The sequence below is a fragment of the Sarcophilus harrisii genome, chromosome X (genome assembly GCF_902635505.1).
Source record: "Sarcophilus harrisii chromosome X, mSarHar1.11, whole genome shotgun sequence".
NCBI classification, from domain to species: Eukaryota; Metazoa; Chordata; class Mammalia; order Dasyuromorphia; family Dasyuridae; genus Sarcophilus; species Sarcophilus harrisii.
Genome location: NC_045432.1, coordinates 54,982,823 through 54,990,201, shown reverse-complemented (window position 1 = coordinate 54,990,201; position 7,379 = coordinate 54,982,823). Strand labels below are relative to the sequence as shown.

General features: G+C 46.5%; 1 protein-coding gene across 3 annotated transcripts in view; it reads left to right on the top strand.

The window, feature by feature from the left end:
- Positions 1-1,032: 1,032 nt before the first annotated feature.
- RLIM (ring finger protein, LIM domain interacting) overlaps positions 1,033-7,379 on the top strand; it is a 35,166-nt gene continuing 28,819 nt past the window's right edge. For all 3 annotated transcript variants that reach the window (XM_031944955.1, XM_031944953.1, XM_031944954.1), the window contains exon 1: positions 1,033-1,230. The gene's annotated coding sequence lies outside the window, so the exon portion shown is untranslated. The remainder of the gene's footprint in view (positions 1,231-7,379) is intronic.

The following is a 7,379-nucleotide window of genomic DNA, read 5'->3' as shown; positions in this document are numbered from 1 at the left end:
TATATATATATATATATATATTTCATGACAAAAGTATGAATTACCCCATGGCTCACCTGAGCTAGGCCTGTCTTAAGATAGGCCACACAAGAGCCCTTCATTGGTCTGTCGTTGAACATCTTCCTGCTTGTTTTCATGTGCCACAGACTTAGTTTGTGAGAAGTCCAGTTATTTCCATGCTGTAAGGAGGGAATGATCAGGTTGGGGGGGGGGGGGGGAAGGATATTGGCGAAAATGAGATGTTTTTTGGATTTTATTTCAAAACATTATATTGCCAGTTAGCCCTTATGCTTTTTTAAAATTAATTTTTCCAAGGTGATTGGGGTTAAGTGACTTGCCCAGGGTCACACAGCCAGAACTTAGGTCCTCCTGACTTCAAGGCTAGCGGTCCCTCTAGTGCACTAGAGGCAGCACTTAGCTGCCTCAAGTCTCATGCTTTTAATATTGATTTTGAATGTTATTAGAGTAGGCTGAAGAATTTATTTATCTATTTAGAAAAATTTTCCCCATTGGGGCTGGAGAAGAGAATGCATCACATGGTTCACTAATATCTGAGCTGTTAAAATGAGTTGAGTGATTGGTTAGAGCAGACAGGAGGCCTGGACAGGACTGAGGGCTATTATCACCGTGGAGAGAGGGGGGCTAAAAGAGGGTTTCAGACAGGGGGCAGAGGGGTGACCCAAAGCACCAGCCCCAGTTTCAGAGTCATTGGGCCCTGGGGTGACGGAGGCTTGCCGTTAAGGCCTCGAATTCGCGGGTCGGCCCTTTTGCGCTGTCGGGGAGTGGGGGGAAACCACTCAGGACGCGTCCTTTTCTAGCTAGCCTTTTCCGGTGGTATGAGGTAGGTAACTGCAGCTCCGCGGGCTCGAGGGTTCGGTCTCGACTCAAGATGGCGCAGAAGGCCATCACATGATGGGCGTGAAGCCTCCGTCATCTCGCGCGCCTTCCTCCGTAGGCGAATCTCGCGAGACTTGGGCCGATTGGTCCAACGGCCGTGGGGTGGGGCCGTGCGTAAGCAGGGCGTTGTGCCGTCACTTTGTGTTTGGTGGGAGTCGTTTCCGGCGGTTCCCTGGTAACAATGGAGAAGGAAATGGCCGCCTGAACGACGTGCAGGGCAGCGGCCAGCCTCTTCCACTGAGTCTCCCCAACCGGGCTCAGACGAGGGTGGCAGGAGGCGGGAACAGTCGCCGAAGGCCCTGCGGTGGAGTCGCGTCCCATCAGCGACCCCTAGTAAGTGACGGTGGGCGGGCGGGAGCCCGGGGACACCCCGGGCGGGAGTCGGGGAACCCGCGGAGGAGCCGCCCCGACTGTCTTCTCCTCCCTCCGCCTTCTCCTTCTCTGTCTCCCATCGAAATGGCCCGCAGATCCGATCGCCGGGCCTAGGGCCCGGCCGCCGATCTGCGCGGAGCGAGGAGAGGAGAACTGAGAAGAGAGGAGGGGAGGGCAAGGGGCGGGCTTCTCGGCCGATCCCTCGGCCGATGCCATTTTAGGTTGGCGATGGCGATCGAAGCCCAGGGACCTTGGCCTTGGCCGCGATTCGCCCGACTCCCCAGCCCTTCGGGCCGTCCCCTTCCCCCCCCTCCCCCGTTCCTAATTCCGAAGCTTAGCAGCCCTGGGGATGAAGTAACTGCCTGTCATCGCTGGGATTAGGGGACTTTTCTCGGGGTGGGGGTGGGGGTTCCCCAAATTGGGGGGCGGGCTCCATCCCTTTGAGGTCGGGGAAGTGGGAATCGAAACTAAACCATCAGGTATCCGAAAGCCTTTTAATGTCTACAGCTTCAGTTTTGTGCCATTCTGTAGGGCCCGTTCGTTTTGCGCCGAGCTCCTCCCCGCTTCAACCCTCCGCACCCCTCCCCCTTCCCCCCTCCTCTCCCTCCCCGCCCCCCGCCCCGGAGGATTCCTTCCCTGGGGCAGATAGAGTCTGCTGTTTTACCCTCACTTCAAACCGGAAGGAGTAGGGCTTTCGTATAGGAGGTAAGAGTTGGATTAAGTCATTTAGCTTTTCATTTAGGTTAAAAAATAAGTAGTTCGCGTTTCAATACTGAGGCTTTCCGCAGGCCTTGTCGCTAGCCAGCTGCGTTCACCGTCGCGTCACGATCTCGGTTTATTGGTGAGCCTGCCGGTTGGTTACTAGACTGTCTCCCGTTTTCCCTTCTGCTGATTAATTTCAAGATGGAGGAGACAGCAGCCACATTTCTACTCTAGATCATTTCTCCGGAATTACTCCACAGGTTAGCCCTTGCACCCTAGGCCCGGCAACCCCTTTTTCGTTAGAGGCACCTGTTAACTGTATGGGATCGTACCGGGTACTAGTTCTGGGTTAGGGACCCCAAATTTCTGCTCGTGGAATCGGAGCTGATGAAATGCGTTTGAGTTAAGAGATTTGCATTAACAGTTTTGTTAAAAAAAAAAAAAAAAACAAAAAAAAAAAACAATTAACCGTTCAACCGCTAGTAACTGGCTTAGCCCTTTGAAGGCCACGGTGATCAAGGACAAGGTAGCTGCTCGGTCCAAGGCAAGGGAACACTCCCTGTTCGGGCTGACTCATGAGCAGTTTCAGACTTGAAGATAGGAAAGCGCAGTTTTAACAGAATTTCAGCCATGTTGAGCACGAGGAAGATAAGCCTTGTAAAATTGTAACAGAATACTCTCAAGGTCTGGGAGAGAAAACTGACCATGGCCATTTGAGCTTTCAGAAAAAGATTACTGTTTCGGAAACGTCTGTTGGCCTTGGCTCCATTTATGCTGTTTGACGACTTGATCCTATCTGTTCTCACGGTGGGACGATACCTTTAGATTTTCCTCTAAACTAAGGTTCTGTGGTAAATCTTTTTCTGTTACGTTGCCCCTGTCAGATTCGGGAAACGTTAACTGGTAGGACTGGGCATTTGGATGCAGTTTTGTAGGACCTTCTCAATCTCTAATGATCTTTTTGAATACTAATTAGTGGCTTTTGTTCTTAACTACCTTACCGTTAAGCTGATTTGTGGTTCAGATGTTTGGATTCTATATATGTCACAATTCCATACCCTATAGAAAGAATTAAGAATGGTGAATTTTTTCCTCTAATTCAAAGAGACTAGTCTCATCATTATTGGATTTATTAAGATGGTGTCTTAAGATGTAGATAATTTTTAGTTTTTGGTGTAGAAGTATTTCATTGAGCATTAAATGTTTTTGGTAGAGGATAAGGATTTAAAAGCTTTTCTTTGAAGAAACCAGAGATGTATCTTAAGTGGAACTTAAAGACAAGATGTTCCTGGGTATGTGTGTGCGTGTGTGTAAACACACACAACAACTCAAGATGTTGCTCAGTGTGTGTGTGTGTGTGTGTGTATATACACAACAAAAACTCAGGATCTTCCTGGGTGTCTGTGTGTGTACATGCACAACAATTCAAGATCTCCCTGAGAGTGTCTGTATGTGTGTGTCTGTACAAACACACAACAACTCAAGATCTCCCTGGGTGTGTGTGTGTGTGTGTGTGTGTGTACACATACACAACAACTCAAGATCTCCCTGGGTGTGTGTGTGTGTCTGTACAAACACACAACAACTCAAGATCTTCCTGGGTGTATGTGTGTGTGTGTACACATACACAACAACTCAAGATGTCCCTGGGTGTGTGTGTGTGTGTGTTTGTGTACACACACACACAACAACTCAGGATTTTCCTGGGTATGTGTGTGTGTGTACCCACATACTGTTGTATACTGTGTACACTGTGTGTACATATTGTTGTACACAACAATTCAAGATCTCCCTGGGAGTGTCTGTGTGTGTGTGTCTGTACAAACACACAACTCAAGATCTTCCTGGGTGTGTGTGTGTGTGTACACATACACAACAACTCAAGATCTCCCTGTGTGTGTGTGTGTGTGTGTGTGTGTCTGTGTGTGTTTGTACAAACACACAACAACTCAAGATCTTCCTGGGTGTATGCGTGTGTGTGTGTACACATACACAACAACTCAAGATGTTGCTCAGTGTGTTTGTGTACACACACACACCAACTCAGGATCTTCCTGGGTATGTGTGTGTGTACCCACATACTGTTGTACACTGTGTACACTGTGTTGTACATTGTTGTACACAACAATTCAAGATCTCCCTGGGAGTGTCTGTGTGTGTGTGTCTGTACAAACACACAACAACTCAAGATCTTCCTGGGTGTATGTGTGTGTGTCTCTACACATACACAACAACTCAAGATGTTGCTCAGTGTGTGTGTGTGTATACACACAACAAAAACTCAAGATCTCCCTGGGTGTGTGTGTGTGTGTGTATACATACACAACAACTCAAGATCTCCCTGGGTGTGTGTGTGTCTGTACAAACACACAACTCCTCAAGATCTTCCTGGGTGTATGTGTGTGTGTGTGTACATATACACAACAACTCAAGATGTTGCTCAGCGTGTGTTTGTGTACACACATACAACTCAGGATCTTCCTGGGTATGTGTGTGTACCCACATACTGTTGTACACTGTGTACACTGTGTGAACACATTGTTGTACACATCAATTCAAGATCTCCCTGGGAGTGTCTGTGTGTGTGTCTGTACAAACACACAATAACTCAAGATCTTCCTGGGTGTATATCTGTGTGTGTACACATACATAACAACTCAAGATCTCCCTGTGTGTGTGTGTGTGTGTGTGTGTGTACACATACACAACAACTCAAGATCTCCCTGGGGGTGTGTGTGTTTGTGTACACACACAACAACAACTCAGGATCTTCCTGGGTATGTGTGTGTGTGTGTACCCACATACTGTTGTACACTGTGTACACTGTGTGTACACATTGTTGTACACAACAATTCAAGATCTTCCTGGGAGTGTCTGTGTGTGTGTGTCTAAACAAACACAACAACTCAAGATCTCCCTGTGTGTGTGTGTGTGTGTGTGTTTGTGTACACACACACAACAACTCAGGATCTTCCTGGGTATGTGTTTGTGTGTACCCACATACTGTTGTATACTGTGTACACTGTGTGTACATATTGTTGTACACAACAATTCAAGATCTCCCTGGGAGTGTGGTTGTGTGTGTGTGTATACACATGCAACAACTCAAGATGTTTTTGTGTGTGTGTGTGTGTTTGTGTACACGCACAACAACTCAGGATCTCCCTGGGAGTGTGGTTGTGTATGTGTGTACACATGCAACAACTCAAGATGTTTCTGGGTGTGTGTGTGTACCCACATACAACAACTCAAGATCTCCCTGGGAGTGTGGTAGTGTGTGTCTGTATACACATGCAACAACTCAAGATGTTTCTGGGTGTGTGTGTGTGTACCCACATACAACAATTCAGGATCTCCCTGGGAGTGTCTGTGTGTGTATCTGTACAAACACACAACAACTCAAGATCTTCCTGAATGTATGTGTGTGTGTGTGTACACATACACAACAACTCAAGATGTTCCTGGTTGTGTGTGTGTGTTTGTGTACACACACACAACTCAGGATCTTCCTGGCTATGTGTGTGTGTGTGTGTGTGTGTACCCACATACAACAACTCAAGATCTTAAGATCTTCCTGGGAGTGTGGTTGTGTGTGTTTGTACACACACACAACAACTTAAGATCTCCCTCAGAGTGTGTGTGTGTATGTACACACACACAACAACTCAAGATCTTCCTGGATGTGTGTGTATACACACAAAACAACTGAAATTGTTCCTGGGACACTGTGTGTGTGTTTGTCTGTGTGTAAACACAACAACTCTAGATGATCCTGAGTGTCTATGTGTGTACACACACAACTCAAGATCTTCCTGGCTGTGTGTGTATATATACATAAAAAACAACTCAAGATGTTCCTGGGTGTGTGTGTGTAAGTGTTTGTGTGTGTGTGTGTGTGTGTGTGTGTGTACAAACAACAACTCAAGATCTTCCTGGGTGCCTTTCTGTGTACAGACATGCAACAACTCAAGATCTCCCTGGGTGTGTGCGTGTTTGTACACACACAACAACTTAAGATCTCCCTGGGGGGTGTGTGTACACACATAACTCAAGATCTTCCTGAGTGTCTGTGTGTGTGTACACATAACTCAAGGTCACCTGGGAGTGTGTGTGTGTGTGTGTGTCTTTGTGTGTACACAATACAACTCAATATGTTCCTGGTTGTGTGTGTGTGTACACACAAAACTCAAGCTCTTCCTCGGTGTGTGTATATACACACAAAACAAATCAAGATGTTCCTGGCTCTGTGTGTGTGTGTGTGTGTGTGTGTATGTACAAACAGCAACTCAAGATCTTCCTGGATGTGAGTCTGTGGACAGACACACAACAACTCAAGATCTCTGGGTGTATGTGGACACACATAAACACTCAAGATCTCCTGGTGTGTATGTGTGTGTGTATACACAAAACTCAATATCTTCCTGGGTGTGTGTGTGACATACAACTACTCAAGATGTGCCGGGGTGTGTGTTTGTGTACACAAACAACAACTCAAGAGCTCCCTGGATGTGTGTGTGTGTGTATACACACACCTACTCAAGATCTTCCTGGATGTTTGTGTGTGTATACACACAAAACAACTGAAGATGTTCCTGGGTGTGTGTGTGTGTGTGTTTATACACACACAATAATTTAAAATCTCCCTGTGTGTGTATGTGTCTGTACACACACAACTCAACATCTTCCTGGGTGTGTGTGTACACACACACAACAACTCAAGATGTTCCTCAGTGTGTGTGTGTGTGTGTGTGTGTGTATACACAAACAACAACTCAAGATCTTTCTGGGTGCATGTATGTGTGTACACACTGAACTCAAGATCATCCTGGGAGTGTGTGTGAGTTGTGTACACACACAAAACAACTCAAGATTTTCCTGGCTCTGTGTGTGTGTGTTTGTGTGTGTGTACAAACAACAACTCAAGATCTTCCTGGGTGGGTCTGTACACACACAACTCCTCAAGATCTCACTGGGTGTTTGTGTGTGTGTACACACAAAAATCAAGATCATCTTGGGAGTGTGTGTGTGTGTGTGTGTGTGTACATAAAACAACTAAAGATTATCCTTGGGTGTGTATATGTGTACACATAACTCAAGATCACCTGGGAGAGTGTGTGTATGTATACACAAACAACTAAAGATCATCCTGGGGGTGTGTATGTGTGTGTGTTGTTTACACACACGCAACAACTCAAGATCTTCCTGGGTGTGTGTGAGTGTGTACACACACAACAACTCAAGATCTTCCTGGGGTTGTGTGTGTGTGTGTGTACACACAATCACTCAAGATCTTCCTCTGTGTTTGTATGTGTGTGTACACAAAACTCAATATGTTCCTCTGTGTGTGTGTGTGTGTGTGTGTACACATACACAACTACTGAAGATCTTCCTGTGTGTGTGTACACACA